The 20,276-nt window shown below is 34.5% G+C and overlaps 1 protein-coding gene and 1 long non-coding RNA gene across 2 annotated transcripts in view; one reads left to right on the top strand and one right to left on the bottom strand.

Moving 5' to 3' along the window:
• Positions 1 to 20,276, top strand: part of LOC149798613 (uncharacterized) — a 163,083-nt gene that overhangs the window by 121,471 nt on the left and 21,336 nt on the right. The window lies entirely within an intron of this gene.
• LOC149798614 (uncharacterized) lies at positions 7,987 to 19,236 on the bottom strand. The gene is made up of 2 exons (XR_016420998.1): positions 19,155 to 19,236; positions 7,987 to 14,872 (listed from the first exon to the last, which is right to left on the bottom strand). It is a non-coding gene; the product is annotated as an uncharacterized LOC149798614 (long non-coding RNA).

Genomic DNA, 20,276 nt, shown 5'->3' with positions numbered 1-20,276 from the left:
ATATATATATATATATATATATTCGCTAAGACAGAACACCTGTACAATGACATAAATTACAACAGCAAATTCAGTGACACTTTCTATAAGACAAGAATGTAGCTTTTAAGCCACAAATGTATAAAACAATTGCTGAAATTTGTAGGGATGAGTTGCACTGTTTCACATTAAAGAGTGTGTGGGATTTAAGTTCAAATCTCTATTCCTTTCAAATGGACACAACGAAAAGAAAGATTCATAAGACGAGAACATTGTCTGCTAATGTTTACATCATATTGTTTTCTTTCAGGTAATACGGTTTTGATTCGTTTAATCTAAAAGAATGTTAATGTTCCGTACGCAAATTTATTTTACAGATAGTACGTTGATTGTTTTCCTGGAATACTAAATATAAATGTATGTATGATCAAACAATATAACCATTGGTATCAAACAAGTTTAAACAAAACTTTATATAAACTGTATAAACCTGTTGTAATTTTGTTGTCTTTTTAATGCCATTTCCGTAAAGCATATATTACACAAAACATCCATGCAGCAAAACGTGATGGTTCATAGTCAATGCTTGATCTTTGTATAGGACAAATTTTCAGACTTAAAAATGGCCAACTATCCTGCTGTTTCTTCGCTAACATGTAAACTAAAAGGTGCTAACGGTGTTCTTTCTATAACGTTTTATTTCACCTTTTAGGCGTTTAATTACCATGCTATTTACATACTTATTATTAGGTGCACTGCAAAATCGTAGATCAATATACATAAATGCATCGACCTGATTCTATCATCAAAATCCATTACGTATTTATCGGTCCCCATTTCTTTTTCAACAGCTCTGACGGGGCATTAATGCTATCAGCTACCTTGTTCAAGTCATTAATGTCGTTGTTCTGCTAATATCACTTACTGCATTTTTAATTTCTTTATCGGTTTGTTGGTTTTTATAATTGGAGTCTTACGTAAATGTTTATGTTGTGAATGGAGAGTACGAAGACCTTCCATTGATTCTGCATTATTTTTTCCATGCTTCTTGCTAAAGCGAGTCTTTCAGGGTCTAATCTCTTATCGATCGGTTGTATAAATTGCACGACTTGTGTTGAGTCATCTGTTCTTTACTCTTTGTAAGCCTTGTAAATCTGAAAATAAAGTATCTAAAATTATTTTTATGCACTCATCAATCGTTTTATTTGCAGATCTGATATTTTGTTGGATTTTTCACAGTATAGGGCAAGAACTTTACTTTTAGTTTTGTTCAGAATCTGCTATATTGGTAATGTAGAATTGTTCAGGTCGATGTTTATTATTTGAGTTAATACAACATATTTCTCGTCCGTTTTAACATCAATGTTTAAAGATAAAAACTCACAGGGACCATTTGAAGATATCGCATTTGTGCTCCACAATGTCATTGATCTTATGTGCAAAATATTCTTTGCAGGCATACCATGAAATCTGTTACTGTTTGTGTTCATCTTTTCATGTTTATATAAAATCAGTTAATTGTACCCCTACTTTATTCTTTTTGGTAGTGACTATTAACACTTTATGAAATTAAGACATGAAAAATGACCTTTTTAATAAGCAAATACTGTACCAAAATAAAATGGTTAGCGTGGAAAAGGATCTTTGTGCTCATGATTTGGTCGAGATAACTGCATATATGCTTAGGTTTCAGAAAACAATAAGCAGTCTCGTATTCATTAGGTACTGGTATAGCTATGTACCTATCAAATCCTAACAATTTTGAGTCATTAAGTACTTGTATAGCCATGTGCCTATCGAATCCTAACAATTTTGAGTCATTAAGTACTTGTATAGCCATGTGCCTATCGAATTCTAACAAATTTTGAGTCATTAGGTACTTGTATAGCCATGTGCCTATCGAATCCTAACAATTTTGAGTCACTAAGTACTTATATAGCCATGTGCCTATCGAATGCTAACAAATTTTGAGTCATTAGGTACTTGTATAGCCATGTGCCAATCGAATCCTAACAATTTTGAGTCATTAGGTACTTGTAGAGCCATGTGCCTATCGAGTCCTAACAATTTTGAGTCATTAGGTACTTGTATAGCCATGTGCCAATCGAATTCTAACAAATTTTGAGTCATCAGGTACTTGTATAGCCAGTTGCTAATCGAATCCTAACAAATTTGAGTCATTAGGTACTGGTATAGCTATGTACTTATCGAATCCTAACAATTTTGAGTCATTAAGTACTTGTATAGCCATGTGCCAATCGAATCCTAACAATTTTGAGTCATTAAGTACTTGTATAGCCATGTGCCTATCGAATTCTAACAAATTTTGAGTCATTAGGTACTTGTATAGCCATGTGCCTATCGAATCCTAACAATTTTGAGTCACTAAGTACTTGTATAGCCATGTGCCTATCGAATGCTAACAAATTTTGAGTCATTAGGTACTTGTATAGCCATGTGCCAATCGAATCCTAACAATTTTGAGTCATTAGGTACTTGTAGAGCCATGTGCCTATCGAGTCCTAACAATTTTGAGTCATTAGGTACTTGTATAGCCATGTGCCAATCGAATTCTAACAAATTTTGAGTCATTAGGTACTTGTATAGCCATTTGCCAATCGAATCCTAACAAATTTGAGTCATTAGGTACTGGTATAGCTATGTACTTATCGAATCCTAACAATTTTGAGTCATTAAGTACTTGTATAGCCATGTGCCAATCGAATCCTAACAATTTGAGTCACTAAGTACTTGTATAGCCATGTGCCTATCGAATTCTAACAAATTTTGAGTCATTAGGTACTTGTATAGCCATGTGCCAATCGAATCCTAACAATTTTGAGTCATTAGGTACTTATAGAGCCATGTGCCTATCGAGTCCTAACAATTTTGAGTCATTAGGTACTTGTATAGCCATGTGCCAATCGAATTCTAACAAATGTTGAGTCATTAGGTACTTTTATAGCCATTTGCCAATCGAATCCTAACAAATTTGAGTCATTAGGTACTGGTATAGCATGTACTTATCGAATCCTAACAATTTTGAGTCATTAAGTACTTGTATAGCCATGTGCCAATCGAATCCTAACAATTTTGAGTCATTAAGTACTTGTATAGCCATGTGCCTATCGAATTCTAACAAATTTTGAGTCATTAGGTACTTGTATAGCCATGTGCCTATCGAATCCTAACAATTTTGAGTCACTAAGTACTTGTATAGCCATGTGCCTATCGAATGCTAACAAATTTTGAGTCATTAGGTACTTGTATAGCCATGTGCCAATCGAATCCTAACAATTTTGAGTCATTAGGTACTTGTAGAGCCATGTGCCTATCGAGTCCTAACAATTTTGAGTCATTAGGTACTTGTATAGCCATGTGCCAATCGAATTCTAACAAATTTTGAGTCATTAGGTACTTGTATAGCCATTTGCCAATCGAATCCTAACAAATTTGAGTTATTAGGTACTGGTATAGCTATGTACTTATCGAATCCTAACAATTTTGAGTCATTAAGTACTTGTATAGCCATGTGCCAATCGAATCCTAACAATTTGAGTCACTAAGTACTTGTATAGCCATGTGCCTATCGAATTCTAACAAATTTTGAGTCATTAGGTACTTGTATAGCCATGTGCCAATCGAATCCTAACAATTTTGAGTCATTAGGTACTTATAGAGCCATGTGCCTATCGAGTCCTAACAATTTTGAGTCATTAGGTACTTGTATAGCCATGTGCCAATCGAATTCTAACAAATGTTGAGTCATTAGGTACTTTTATAGCCATTTGCCAATCGAATCCTAACAAATTTGAGTCATTAGGTACTGGTATAGCATGTACTTATCGAATCCTAACAATTTTGAGTCATTAAGTACTTGTATAGCCATGTGCCAATCGAATCCTAACAATTTTGAGTCATTAAGTACTTGTATAGCCATGTGCCTATCGAATTCTAACAAATTTTGAGTCATTAGGTACTTGTATAGCCATGTGCCTATCGAATCCTAACAATTTTGAGTCACTAAGTACTTGTATAGCCATGTGCCTATCGAATGCTAACAAATTTTGAGTCATTAGGTACTTGTATAGCCATGTGCCAATCGAATCCTAACAATTTTGAGTCATTAGGTACTTGTATAGCCATGTGCCAATCGAATTCTAACAAATTTTGAGTCATTAGGTACTTGTATAGCCATTTGCCAATCGAATCCTAACAAATTTGAGTCATTAGGTACTGGTATAGCTATGTACTTATCGAATCCTAACAATTTTGAGTCATTAAGTACTTGTATAGCCATGTGCCAATCGAATCCTAACAATTTGAGTCACTAAGTACTTGTATAGCCATGTGCCTATCGAATTCTAACAAATTTTGAGTCATTAGGTACTTGTATAGCCATGTGCCAATCGAATCCTAACAATTTTGAGTCATTAGGTACTTATAGAGCCATGTGCCTATCGAGTCCTAACAATTTTGAGTCATTAGGTACTTGTATAGCCATGTGCCAATCGAATTCTAACAAATGTTGAGTCATTAGGTACTTTTATAGCCATTTGCCAATCGAATCCTAACAAATTTGAGTCATTAGGTACTGGTATAGCATGTACTTATCGAATCCTAACAATTTTGAGTCATTAAGTACTTGTATAGCCACGTGCCTATCGAATCGTAACAATTCTGAGTCATTAAGTACTTGTATAGCAATGTGGCTATCAAATTCTAACAAATTTTGAGTCATTAAGTACTTGTACAGCCATGTGCCTATTGAATCCTAACAATTTTGAGTCATTAAGTACTTGTCCAACCATGTGCCTATCGAATCCTAACAATTTTGAGTCATTAAGTACTTGTACAGCCATGTGCCTATCGAATCCTAACAATTTTGAGTCATTAAGTACTTGTACAACCATGTGCCTATCGAATCCTAACAATTTTTTGTCATTAAGTACTTGTATAGCCATGTGCCTATCAAGTCCTAACAATTTTGAGTCATTAAGTACTTGTATAGCAATGTGCCTATCAAATTCTAACAAATTTTGAGTCATTAGGTACTTGTACAGCCATGTGCCTATCGAATCCTAGCAATTTTGAGTCATTAAGTACTTGTCCAGCCATGTGCCTATCGAATCCTAACAATTTTGAGTCATTAAGTACTTGTACAGCCATGTGCCTATCGAATCCTAACAATTTTGAGTCATTAAGTACTTGTACAACCATGTGCCTATCGAATCCTAACAATTTTTTGTCATTAAGTACTTGTATAGCCATGTGCCTATCGAGTCCTAACAATTTTGAGTCATTAAGTACTTGTATAGCCATGTGCCTATCGAATTCTACCAAATTTTAAGTCATTAGGTACTTGTATAGCCACGTGTACTCTGTACAACTTTTATTGTTATTTTAACTTCTTAGCTCTGATTAAAAAATTCAACATCTACGTTTAATTCGGTATCACCATCCGCAGTGATTCCATTTAATATATCCATGTGCATTTCGAGGTTGCAAAACATCCATAGTTATTTAACTTTCATTGTTGGGATCTTGTCATTAGGTAAAAGATACAGCTGTTAAATTCATATGAAACTGTGTGGTAAACAGAGGAAAATATGTTAGGTAATGCAGTGTATCATTCCTGTTGTCAACTGGATTGTTGAGAATTATTTCTTTTTCTGAGAGTCTATCAATTGTAATATAGCTCAGTTCTAAAATGGACTAACAAAGTGTATGCTTTTAAGCATGCCCATATCTTTCGTAATATATTTATCATGCAAAAGACCATGTGCTTTATAAGAATCAAGATGTTCAAAGTTTTATTTGCAAATATTAACTTCATGTGTCAGTAGTCGATCACTGCCCTTTCATCAGAGCTTAGTTTTAAAAAGCTGATTCGTCTAATCATATTACAGTATGAACAATAATGCAAGTAAGTCTTCTCCATTTTTCTTCAATGCATTCTGTACGTGATTTTTGCACAACAGAAAGAAAAGATTCCCATCCCAATTTATCTGATATTTGCTTGAAACGAGTGAATAATGGATATATTTCATCGAGTGGATGAAAATACTAGAGTTTTTCACCCACGAGATGAAATGTATCCGTTATTCACTCGTTTCAACCAAATATTCTTTTTATTTTATGCTCACACACGTTGGCTACCTAAAGTTTGTGACAGTGAATTAGCAGATTTCTTACGGTAATGTCAGCTGTTTACCGTACATGTTCTGCTGTGCTATGTATACCTGCGCACAAAATTAGTTCCACATCAGATTGATAAAAATAAACTGATATTTCCAAAATAACAAACTACAAGTTTCAAGGATAACAGACAGGGATTATTAATAAGAAAACAACCATTACATAAGGAAAAAGTAGTTCACTGACAGAAAATCAAAGGGAGGTAAGTATGTTCTGACCCCAAAAAGTAGTTCCTGTAGTGAAAAAATGTTATTATTTTTTCACTACAGTGAAATATCAATATTACTTTAATTAGAAAATCAAGTAATTCACTGCTTAGCATAAAATAAAATCAATTAATTTCAGTAATTACTAATCATCAAAGTTAATTTCACTACTAAAGGTTGTAGTCATTATGGAATAGGATTTATAACAAAAATTTAAAAAAGTTTGAGACCAATAAATACTATTCTGCACTTCTTATAAAACTGACACCATTGTTCCTTAACAATTATTCTTGCCCCATTTGTTCAAAACAAAAAGGGGACAAAGTCCTAATTAGTGGGTATATACAACAGATATTGGGAGACAGAAATGTGAAGATTTTACAGTAAACATAAAGTCTGAAGCCCCAGGCAAGATTAAGTCCATAGGTAAAAATAAAAGCAACTGACTTTGAGATTTGTTGTTGTTGTTGTTGGGGTTTAATGTCATTTTTCAGCACACAATAGACTGTGCATGGCCCTGAGGTTTAGTGTTCACAAGACAAGCAAACAATGTGTGCACTAAAGAAGCTTCTTTTGTAACCCAAATTTACACATCAATTAATTTACCTACTATTTTAAGGGTAAACAATTCATTATTGATGCCTGCTCAATTAACCATCATACAAACCTGATGAAACTGTCAGCAATTTTGGACATTGCCATACCAGGGTTCATACAGACTTCTGTATGATAAATTCAAAGCTTTTCCCAAACTTTCAAGGACCACAAACATAGATTTTCAAGACTTATTTTCATTAACATTTTGTATATAAGTTATCTTATATGAGAAAACAACGACTGCAAAAATATCACAATACTGTTTAAAGCTGAAATGAAATTGAATGGGTCATCAAAAGAAAGAAACCAGGAAAACTGGACTACATTCAAATCTGACAACCTTGGACAAATTTAGTTGTGATTATGGAAGAAATTAAAATGTCTGGGTTTATTTCAAGTTTCATAGACTTTTAAAGATCTCAGGGTAATCTGCTCAATTTTCCCAAACTTTCAAAGCCTTAAAAATGCTACCTCATTTTCCCAAAACTGTCAAAGACTGTATGAACCCTGCATACAAATATAAAACAACCTCCACTCTGTTTAATCTTACTCCTTGTTATTTCCTAGCTTAAAGTCATTTCCATATAAACAGAAAACTGTCCTTCTGGTGTTAACACTTGCTGGAACAAACCATTTCAGTTATTGGGGTTGAGAGATTGGCTATTATAATCAAACATTCCACTCCCTGTTTTTTGCTCTGCAGTAAAGCAAAGTCATAGTTATAAAACAAATGACTCAATGACACCCGAGTTTATTTTTTTTTCTCCTGTCCTTTTTGAGAATGACTCAACATTTTGAGGGAATTTGCTCTGATCCCATACAACAGAATGGTTTACTCTCAAACTGGGTTCAGGCAGTTTACATGTGTATACACCTGCATTTTATTGTCAGTCTGAAATCATACTCTTTGTTCATGTTCAGTAAATATGAACATTGTGGAAAATCACCACCGGTTTCATAAGTTTGTGTGAATGTATTAGCAAGAAATTAAATGTCAAGACTTGAATAGATCAAGCAAATTTTTTATTATATAAAGTATGCTTATTTATGCCAATTTTTACGAAATTACTGTTATGGATAAAAAGAGATTACATCTACTACACTAATTATGCTTATGTTGCAGATTTCGTATACATAAAAATAAATGCTAAATACACAATAACTGTTTTAAGTACTTATTGTGTAATATAGAACAAGTTGATAGGTATGTAAATGAAGTCCATAGTATTTTGCACCCATTTCCCCCTTACACACAATATTCCTTTGTGTGGAGGTATGCACCATATTCTACAGCCAACTGACCTGTTCAGCTATAGCATGATATGGTACATAATACAATATCATTTTCTGGACCCCAATCATTGTGTTATATATTGTGGTTCCACTGTGTATGTATGTATGTATGTATGTATATATATATATATATATATATATATATATATATATATAAAATTTACAAATGTCTTGAATGCATAAAAGTTTCTTTTACTGGGTAATTATGTCATTATTAATAATTACCACTGTCAATCATTTTCAATTTGTGAAAAAGTTTTCTAATATAAGCTTGTAAAACCAAGTCAATAATGTTAAAAGGTTTTTTGTGTTATTGTTACACTCTGTTACCAAAAACAAATCTAGCACATGTAGTTTTGACACATGTTTCTATTGACAAAGCAAAGAAAATAAATGCAATCAAAATTTCAAATTTAAATAAATCTAGTATATTTTTATGTCTATTTCATTATATAAAAAAAGTCACAATTTAGATTTCACTACACTGGCTGATCAATAATAAAACTGACACGAATAATACTGACATCAACAATACTGACATCAATAATACTGACATCAATAAAACGGACATAAATAATGTTGTAAGACACGTCATAATAATCAAAATCATTTTATAAGGCAGAGGTCATGAAGTAAATAGCCCAACATTTTGCAATGAACGGCCTAAATAAATCAAACTGGACAGATATGTATAATTTTGGGCTTTAATGATAACACTTGCTTGTCGATTGATTGATTTATTACAAGATGAAATGGTATGAAATAAAAGACAGCTCACATCTGGCAACCACCGTGGGACATGGGATGGGGAGATCGTATTTGATGGGTAAACCAGACCAAAGGGCTGCCTCCAAGGGATCCCGAAAAGGAGTCTGCATTGGGAAGTGCCAGCATACTGGAGGATGTTAATGCATGCTTCCAAATGATTTAGTGTTCTTTTCTGGGCCCAAACAGGAAACTTGTGTACATACTTTTTATGTTCATAGTGTTTCTCGGGAGATGAAAACCGAATGCTGATGACATTCGAGACAATTATCTTCATAGCTAATGAACATTTAACTGAGTATACATAGGAAGCAGAGTAAAGCGTGTTTTGAGTTATGTGTTATTTGTTAAGTTAGTGTTATAGTTTTGAAAGAGAGGACTCTTGGATTTGGAAATGCTGTGTTATTTTCCATCAATTTTTGTTGGTTTATTCAAAATATCATTTGTCGTTTGCATACAATAGTTTTGACATTTTAACTCTATAGTTGAGCTTATTGCTAACATTGCATGAACAGTCTATTCGTTTAGTTCAACACATAGTAGCAGCACAGTTTGACCCACTTGCTAGATGTGACATAAAAATCACTGTGTCAAATCAAGGTTAAGGTCACTGTTAGGAATTCGGCCTGTTGACCTATTGGCTATAACATGCGAATGGCATAACCTTTAGCAAATGCAAGGACTGGCTTGTTACCAAAATATGATTCAGCATTAATTCAATGGACATTGCAATGACATTTATAGCAATTACCATGAATATGCAGGTTTCCTTTCTGTTTGCATTATTTAGAGAGAGTAGATCAGTTTAGTCTATTGCAAAATGTACAGGTTGGTGTGAATTATGATTAGATTATCTGACCACCACATGGTTTTAAAGATCACTGATTGTTGATTTGACAAGACAATTCTCTGACCTCCTTATCTAACATACCACTATGATTTAAACCCCATTAACAAAATTTTACAGCGCTTCAACACCCGAGTGAAAGTGGCAGAAAGCTAGGTGATAGTACTGTTTATATTTGTTTTTTTTTTATATATGTATACACCATTATGTGTTTATTATATGTAAAAGCTTGCGCTTGATATTTTCAGGCTTACCAGATGGTTTCTAGGGAGCTATTTAGAATTGCCAGCATATTTCGATATATAAAGCAACTCTGAAGTGATATTAATATCTACTTTAAAGAAGACATATGCCTTTATTGATTTCTTTTAGAGTTGGTAAGTAGTTTGATTTTTTCCTGAATCGTGGTTATACAATCGACCGATGACGTACAATTTGTTTGCAGTAGTTAGATGGCTACAAGTACGAACCCGATGACAGATAAGGAAATGATACAGGCATTGAATGCCAGTTGGTAAGCTGTGGGGGCCCCACTTAAACCCATTGTAACCGCAGCCAAACCAGATATACCCCTGTCTACCCCTTGGTCACAAAACACTCCAGTTGCAGGAATTGGGAGGGGCTCGTTCATGCGGTTTGGTGTACATCAAACCCAAGGTTCACGTAGGTGCTTGAGCACTATCTGGTGGTACCCCTGCAGCCAATGCTACCAACACCCCAAACCATTTTCTGCCATAGTACCTAAGATCACTTTCTTTTTGGGGGATGACCCAACACAGAAAGGTGATGTTACATATTACGAGTGGAGATTCAAGGTAAAATGTCTTATACCTGAATATCCCAAAACGATCATGATTCAGGCTCTTAGACGGTCTCTATGGGGGAGGGCGCGACATACCGTTATAGCATTAGGCGAGAAAGCATCCATTGAAGCCATATTGAAGCACCTAGATACTGCCTTTGGAGATATGTCAACTCAAGGTATGATTATGCAAGAGTTTTTCAACTCTTTCCAGAGAGAAGGGGAATCAGGCCATATCAGAGAAGAGGATAAGGATGGCCTCCTCAGACAGAAGTTTTGGGCTTCAGTGAGGAGTGAACTCCTCAAGAGCCACAATCACCATAAGTTCGACTCCATCACTAACTATTAAGAGCTACTGCAAAAAATTAGGATGGTCAACAAGCAGCTGAACTCGCCGAAGGATGCTAGCCCAATCCCCCCAAGTACACCACCAGCCCATGGTAGAAAGCGGCCATGAGAGATGCAAGGTGGAGAGATTTTGACTTCAAGGATCCAACAAACAGAGGAGAGATTAGAATCTCAAATCAATGCTCTTGCTAAACAGGTGCATGAACAGTCGCTACTCCTCAGAGGACTGATTGGAATTAACAAGGGGCAGGATAACAGTAACAGACAGGCCTAAATGACGAGATAACAACTGATGCCACAATAGCAATAGGGACCATGACAACTACTGAGGAAATTGGGGGGAACTGTAACCGAGATAACAGAAACCGAGGGCATGACTATGGTAGAAGAGTGCAGCAGTTAAAAGAGTGACCGCCTCTGTAGATGGTCATACAGGGGCCGGTAACCATACTAAAGGCCAGAATACGCTATTTCAGCACTTGGTTGGTTCTTCCAACACTAGTATTGTTTATCTAAACAATGTTCCAGTTACTGCCCTTATTGATAGTGGGTCCACAGTGACTACCGTATCAAATAGATTTTATTTGTCGCATGGTGATAAGCTTGTAAACTTGTTAAGCTCTGTATTTGTAATCATTTCACAGGTATGATTAATAGTTTGTTTGTTTTTTGTAAAAGACTTGAAGGATAGTTCTGAATGGTTATTGTTCTTGTACCTTTTACGTGGCAAGCACAAATTTGCTAAATGTCAGGAGACATTTACACATAGGGTGGGAGTATGTGGCCCATGACTTGCATCGTGTACCAATGTGCGTGGTTGTCATGAGTGAGCAAATGAGTGATTGATCTTGGTGCATGATTCCCGTGCTTAATGAGCATTAAAATCAATTCCCCACCAAACTAACAAAAGCTTCTGGCATTCCTACTCTAGTTTTTGAGACGGACAACACCTCGCGCAGTACGAGTTGTGAAGATGAAGAGCACTTGTCTTTCATGCAAGTGAAAGACCAGGGATTGAATATAATTTCGAAAAATTATACCTTTCGAGTCTGGTAAGGTATCATTTATATTTTTGTGTGATAAAATTATAAATGTCAATGGGTGGGTTGTATACTGTGTATTGTATTTGTGTCGGTTATATTCTGTATTGTATTTGTCTTGTATTCTAAGTATGCGCTTTGTATTGTTTTAGGTTTATTTCATACCATTTCACCTTGTAATAAATCCAACAATCAACAAGCAAGTGTTATCATTTCAACCCCCAAAAAAGATAGCTCACATTCATTTATCAAGTATTTATCTTGTAAGACAACTTTAAAAAAAGGCCAGTTAGTGCTACAAAAGAACTATTCATGCATTAGAACTGTCACAGAATCTGGCATCATGGATATGATAAAAACATGAACATGTCCACCTCAGAAACATGGTTGAATTACCCAGAACATATATTTTCCTTCACTTATGGCATCTTGCTGTCATGGCTTACTACAAAGTTGCTAGATGAAAAATCCGAGAAAGAGTCACAGAAGCTGGCTCCTTTTTTTGCCTTACATCCAAGTCATCAGATCCATTGATTCCTGTATATATCCTATATTGTTTATTTATAAGATGACCTCAACTGCAAACTGCACATCTCAGATCTGCTGCGGCATAATGTGCTGACAGATCTGGGTCCTTGCAGTCTGACAAATAACACAGACCCTCATCTGCTAGCACAGTATGCAATGGCAGAAAAGGCTCTATGTTGTATGCAGTTGGACTCAACATGTAATGAGTATCCATTGTACATAAAAGCACATAGGGATAAAAAAGAAACATCTAAAAAGAGTGATTATACCTAATATCTGATCAATATGTATGTATTCTGTTAATCCTGAATAAAAAATATATGTTACATGTATATAAGTGAACACATTACACTGAAAAAACACTCATAATGAGCAATGAATGAACATCTTTTTCTAATGCACATTTTGCTGTCCAAAGTATTACATGCTGCATTACATCTGCATCATGTTTTAAACAGTAAAACACTTAAATTCCAATATATAGCATCTAATCCTGAAACTAGCATCTTTTCTCCAAAACACGAGTTTCTACATTTGGTGTAACAAATTCTTTCTTTACTTGACTGAGTTATGTCCCTTGATACACTGACACTGCAATATTGTGTTTGAAAACTGCATTGCGTGTTATGCATATTATAATGGACAATATCCCAGATAAGCACTGTATCCATGTATTTCATTCAATTAAAATGGTAAAATACCTATGTTTTCTTCCAGTACAGGTACCAGATATGCAAGCATTCTATCTTTCCCTAAAAACATGAATATTTCTGTGCATATATGTGAAAAAAACTTATAACTGAAACTTCCTGTCAATTTTTTTGTCTGGTGTCCCTCAAATTATCAATGAAACAAACTATACAACAGAACATTTTTAGCATGTCAACAAGTATGATAAACCAGTCTAACTTTTACTGCTGTAAATGCCAGGCTGCTTGCTTTCTCATTTATTACATAAAATCAAGTTTGCAGATAATAGCAGATGCTCAAAATGTCAATAATGTAATGAAGAATATTTGCATAGACTGTATTTGTACCAAAAAGTGCATACAATTGTTAGTTTCTTTCCCAGCCAATTGACAATCCATCATCAACATCAACAGTATAAGCATTCTCTTCAATATAATTAATAATTGTTATCAATAATTAATAATTGTTGAATTGACCCCTGTTGAATAAAAAAAAAGCACAATGGAAACAAGGTCTCATCAAAAAGATTTGATGACAGTGACTGCTCTGGTTGGAAGTAACCGAGACCCATCAAAAGCAAAGTAATAAACATGACAGAAAGGAGTGTGCTGAATTGATTGTTTTACCACATACTTTAAAAATCATTTAAAAATGAAAAATACCAAATTATTTTTGCAAAAAACTAAATTTTACTCAATTTTAATTTTATGAGTGAAATACCCAAAACATTTTAAGTAATCTGGAGGACTGAACTGCTGCAGCTACTGCAGTCCATTGTTTTCTACTACTGCAGTCCATTGTTTTCTATTGCAGTCCATTGTTTTCTACATTTTTGTGAAAGATATTATTTACGGATAAGTAAAGCATAATAACCTACCTTATATAATTGTTTTCTACTGCAGTCTGTTGTTTTCTACTGCAGTCCATTGTTTTCTACATTTTTGTGACAGATATTATTTATAGATAAGTAAAGCATAATAACCTACCCTTATATAATAATAAGAATCAGACATATGCATTGTATGTAAACAATTTGAACCATGTTAAATTTATATGAGTTTCAAAATTAACTTGAAAATAGGATATCAAGTAGTACAGCTCTTGGATAAGTAAAACATTAAACTGTAAACTTTTCATGCATGCATACATTTTTTTGTACCAACAAATATCACCTTGGACAGTAGTGCTTGAATAATCTTGCACATATTTTTCTTCTTATTGCAAACAGGATTCTAAATCTTTGAGTTTGCACTAATATAAACGTAGATGGCTATAAGTACTGCCAGACTTATCAATACAGGCAAAACAACACTCAACACTTTTTCTTTGTTTTTCAAGTTTTCAAGTTTTCTTTCCCTCTTCTCTTTGCGAGTCTCCTTCACCTTTCCTTTCAGCTGCCTCATGACTTAAAATTGGCTTCAATCAAAATAACTGGTTTCAGGTGGCAAAAGAAATTGCTGGAAAATACGATTTTCTCAAAAAATCACATCTGGTGGAACTTCTAGGCTGGTTTTACTTTCCAAAGTACTGATTAAGAGAATTTCTTGTGTCAGCTTCTTTGTCTGCTGTATCAAGGTCACTGTAAAAGAAGTTTAAAGAATATTATACAAAGGTCACAGATAATTAATTCAATTACCAATCTTTGGTTTCCTAAAACTTTGTGATGATAAGAAAATCTCAAAAACCACAAAAAAATGAACAATAATTTTGTAATCTTTGCAAAAGATGCTTCACAATTTTAACAAAGTCTATTCTTGTATTTCACAGGGTAAGAATTTAATTCTACACCATCTGAAAATTAATACTTCAATTCATTTTGAATTTTCAATATAATTTCAGTGCCGAGAGTTATCAATATTCCTGAGTTTCAAAGTTAGCTGGAAGATTCTAATCTCATGACTTGCTTTCAATGAATAACCACACAACCTTAAATATAGGTTGAATCCTAAAGCAATTACACTGGACTATACAACATGCATCAAAACCTTCTCTGAGTATCAAAACCTTCTCCGAGTCGGATCCTTTAAGTCTGCCAAAATAATACTTCAAAAAAATTACAAATGACAACTACAAGCCCTGACAACATGAGAGTCCCAATTATTCTGAGCAAATTGGTTTCAATTTAAGCAAGAAGCATTTTTGTAACAGATGACGGCAAAAACAACAGAGATTTCTAAGTGAATTGGTGCCATCTTTACAAAAGTGATTGTGGGCAATTCCTTCAAGGTATTATGGGTATGGCTGGTATCAGGTTATTATATGAACAAGTTTTCACTGATACATACATGATATTTAAATAAAACATAATATCAATTTTACCCACAGTGATGTACAGAAGATTACTTACATTATGACTTGCAATAATGGCTGATCAGTACAGGAATTTCTGATTATGCCATTATCTGCTATAAATCATGCTTCTTAAAAGAACTGAAATTCATTTCCTTGTTCAAAAATATTGGGTTTTCATGTTGCTAAGGCCTGTACTTATCATTTTCAGTTTGGTAAAATGTTTTTTCAGCAGAACTTTTAGAAAGCACCTGAGCAACCTTGTCCAGAGATATTTATGTATCAGTCTGTCCAGATTTATGTATCAGTCTGTCTTCAGTCTGTCCAGATTTATGTATTAGTCTGTCCAGAAGTATTTGTAGGTTATAACACTTAGCAACCTAACAAGATTATTTGGCAAAATACTTCACCTTTGGTCATCAAAACCAGTCTGTCCAGATTTATGTATCAGTCTGTCCAGATTTATGTATCAGTCTGTCTTCAGTCTGTCCAGATTTATGTATCAGTCTGTCCAGATTTATGTATCAGTCTGTCTTCAGTTTGTCCAGATTTATGTCTCAGTCTGTCCAGATTTATGTATCAGTCAGTCTTCAGTTTGTCCAGATTTATGTATCAGTCTGTCCAGAAGTATGTATCAGTCTGTCCAGATCATATCAGTATTGACAATATTTACTGATATCAGTCTGATTAACATGTATACTCCTCACAGTTACCTTCCCTTAGAGCCTAGATATACGCCACTACCACCACACACTGAAATCTACTACAAACTTGTAGAAATGCATTTGATCAATTCAACACTGCTTTCGCAAGAATTTTTCAAAGATAACAGCTAAAACAGAAAATGCAATGCCTAATTTAGCAGATCCTGTACTGTCATTATAAATCTTTTCAGCAACATCCATCACTGAGAAAAATGTACATTTCAAAACCATGGTTTTGTGCAATCAGTTTAGAACTGAGATCTTTAACAAAATGGAGATCTGACAGACACAGAAACAAGGTTATTTACCAATCATAGTACAGCTTCCACATTCTTGAAAGTAAAATAGTCAATTAGGACATAACATTTCTAGCAATAAGACTCCAAAATATGAATTGCAGCATTATTTTTGTTATGGTACTAAAATTAAGTGTACTGGGAATTCCCAAGGTCACCAGAACATTAGCTTTAATTAGTACCTGTCAGATCTACATATCAGATCTTGATTCCAATCAAACTGATGCATTGTACAGGTAATGGTGTTCTTTATGATGTCATTTGCTTGCAGCTTGGGTAAAATTTGGTGAAAACTGCATCCTTGTTGGTTTATTTACATGAGGCAAAGAAATTTTGATCCACAGGCCCTTGAAATTCAAGAATATGGCAGAATATCACAGGGGGATATACATGAGGCAAAGAAATTTTGATCCACAGACCCTTGAAATTCTAGAAAATGGTGAAGCACCAGAGGGGGATATATATATATATATATATATATATATATATATATATATATATATATATATGTCTCTAAGCGGATAATGATGCAGGATACAATATTTTTGACACCATTCAAAATATTGTACAAACCATACCTAACCTAGACAAATGAATAAATAAATCTACAATATGACTTTGGAAATGGAGTCAAACTTAAATTTTGTCAGGTAAGATTTAAAATGAGTTTTACTGGACTATTTTGGAACTTCCAACAATACAACCATGCTACCATGGCTAATGCATGATTAGCTTTGTTTCTTGCATTGTTTTAGACAATGCATGATTTGTAACATTGATGTTCTGAATGGCTGAAAACTGAGCCAAAACAATCAGACACCAAATCAGTGTTGATACTGATGGATGATTACATACATACATACATACATACATACATACATATATATATATGTATATACATACACACACACGATGCTGTCTGGCATTTCTGCGCACGTAAGGGTTCGATCTCCAATACTGAAGCAAAACACATACCAAATTCAACCGATTGACAAAAATGAAATACTGCAATGCATACCATTTGAAAAGAGGCAATGGTCACCAGAATATTATGTTCAAAATAATATTAATTCTGGAGACATGGGATACCATCCCTGTGTTTTCATTACTTGCGATATGTCAGCCTATTCTACGTACAGCTTTGAAAAGATGTAATGTTTATGCATCGGGCTATAGAAATGAAATACATTAATTTGGACTGTATCTGTATACTTGTACATATGACACAAATGTTCTTTTATGTTTACAATGTTTTTACTTTTTATCTATATTTTAATTTAGATGTGTGGCCAATGCAGTCTGAAATAAAAAATTCTTATCTTATCTTATATCCTATGCTGGTATTCTGCCATTTTCTTCCTACTTTTATAGAATTTCAAAGGCCTTGTTTGCTCCCATCACTTTAGAATGTTGTAAGTATATAAGACGCTTGGCTAACATGCCCATAAATGATTTAGAATATTCTTCATTACTTATAAAAAATACATTTTACCTTTGTTAATGGCATTTTTGCATGCTTTGTTTCTCATTGTCAATTTAATTAGCCTTTGACAGCGCCCCACAACATGTGGTGCCTTATTTCTATTCCCATATTTGGCTATTGTTGTTGTTATTTTTTACTGTCTCTTCTGGCCCTGGTTTGGTTCTCCATGACATGATTATGAAAGCCCAAGCGAGCCATGCAACCCAAACTACAAAAGGGCATGTGCGACGGGTTTATTCCCGCACATCAGGATGCTAAATGTTCCTGGGGGAAGGAATTAGTGCCACATCCCCCAGGCGTTTATGTGCTCAAGAAGCACTGCTAATTTAGCCGTCAGGTCGTTGGACTATATGTCCCTAACGACCTGAATGAAGGGCTTTCATGAGTGAGAATGTGCCCAACACACACTCATGTTAACAAAGAGTTGATTTCAGTCCGTTATTCACTGTACTAGGTGTCGAACCAAGCAGTATGTAACGCCCGTTGCAATTGGTCGCAACGATGACGTCACATCGAGGCACCTAGCTTTAGGCGGGTGGAATTTGTTCCGCATCTCCGCCGTTATACGATGTCCGAGAGAGGCAAGAGGCAAGGAACTGGGCAAGCCAGCCATGGATGTAGTGCACTCCCAAGAACGCGAGCCTGTACTTAGTCAAATTTAGTCTAGTTGTACTAATGGACAATAAAACATGCCAATAATTAATCCTACATAGTCAGGTCTTACATGTAGGACTAGCCAATAATGTGTTAGTCACCTGTGCAATTGGGTCAAATCAAACCAAGTTGTAAACTTTTCCTACGTCCTAACAATCGGAAAAAATCTAGTACATAGTGTACGTTGTAGATGCCCTACAAATTTTTAATAACTAATATGTCTGAGAGACATATAAAAAGTTTGGTAACTGTTTGGTCATAAAAAGTTTGAATTTTGAAGTGGTGGATTGAAGGATCAAGTTATAATGTACATAATAGTCGTTTGCTATTTGTTTTGGAGGCTTTCTCAGTTTGTAAGTGACAGCGTTGACTATGCATGAATTGTGGCTTTGGATATATGAAACTGAACAATTATTACAATTTTGAAATATATACCATGACAATTAAATAGAATATACAGTCTCTTGTACAGTCGATAATTCAGCACCAATGTTGACGTAACGACTACTTCCGGACGAAGTTCTATTGTATTGAACACACCAACGGAAGACTACAATACCAGTGCGGAACACTGTAGACTCTGTATGTAAAAATCGGGGGGGGGGGGGGGGGAGTTAAAAAAAAAAACACAAAAAAAACTTCTGCTGATCTCAGATCAGTCTTCTCACTTTTATCGACTGACTTTGTAATACGGTTTAGTTCTGAATTAAACCAAATGGACAAGAGGTATAGCTGATTGTTAATCTGATTAAAACGAGATCTCCACTGTCCAACGTGATTTCTGAAACCTGCATTTCCATTGGTTAATTTAAAGGTCTCCAGAATATGACCCCTAAGCAGTTGCTGTCAGATCTTCGCCTAGGACAGCGGAGATCTGATTTTAACCAGATTGAGCTAATAGTACTTTTGTCTGGCGTTCTCTTCATTCTTCGCATGTGCACCTCTGAAACTCAATTATGAGAACTCCAAGACAAACTACTGTATTACATCTTGGCAACAAGAAAATAATTGTATATTGTTGAACTGTCTAATAGGTCTGTCTGTTGTTGTTATTATTATTATTATTATTATTATTATAAATTTCTCACGCTTATATATATATATATATATATATATATATATATATATATATATATATATATATATATATATATATATATATATATCTTCCAAGACGATAATTTCTTGTCACTCTAAGATGAAAGAAGATGAGAGAGAGATCTGTTGATCAGTGATGATATCAGTTGATCAAGCATGACGTTACATTATATATTAAAAACACATTATACACTATAATGTAGTATGATAAATCAGAACCCCAAATATGTGTTACCGCTGCTGATCTATTAATGGGTATGATATCACCTGCTCATTAATATGTGCAATTTTGCTGCAAGCAAATCTTTTCGGAACACACCTGCATGCAGTTTAGACACTTATCGGCATTTGGTAACAGCCATATGGACTCAGATCACAATTGATTTCTTATATGATCCCTACATTTGTTTCTTAGCAATGAACTTTCCCTTGCGTCCAAATCCTCAAGCATCATATGTT

The sequence above is a fragment of the Sinohyriopsis cumingii genome, chromosome 5, assembly GCF_028554795.1.
Source record: "Sinohyriopsis cumingii isolate HCF-2022 chromosome 5, ASM2855479v2, whole genome shotgun sequence".
NCBI classification, from domain to species: Eukaryota; Metazoa; Mollusca; class Bivalvia; order Unionida; family Unionidae; genus Sinohyriopsis; species Sinohyriopsis cumingii.
This window is presented reverse-complemented; position numbering and strand designations above follow the sequence as displayed.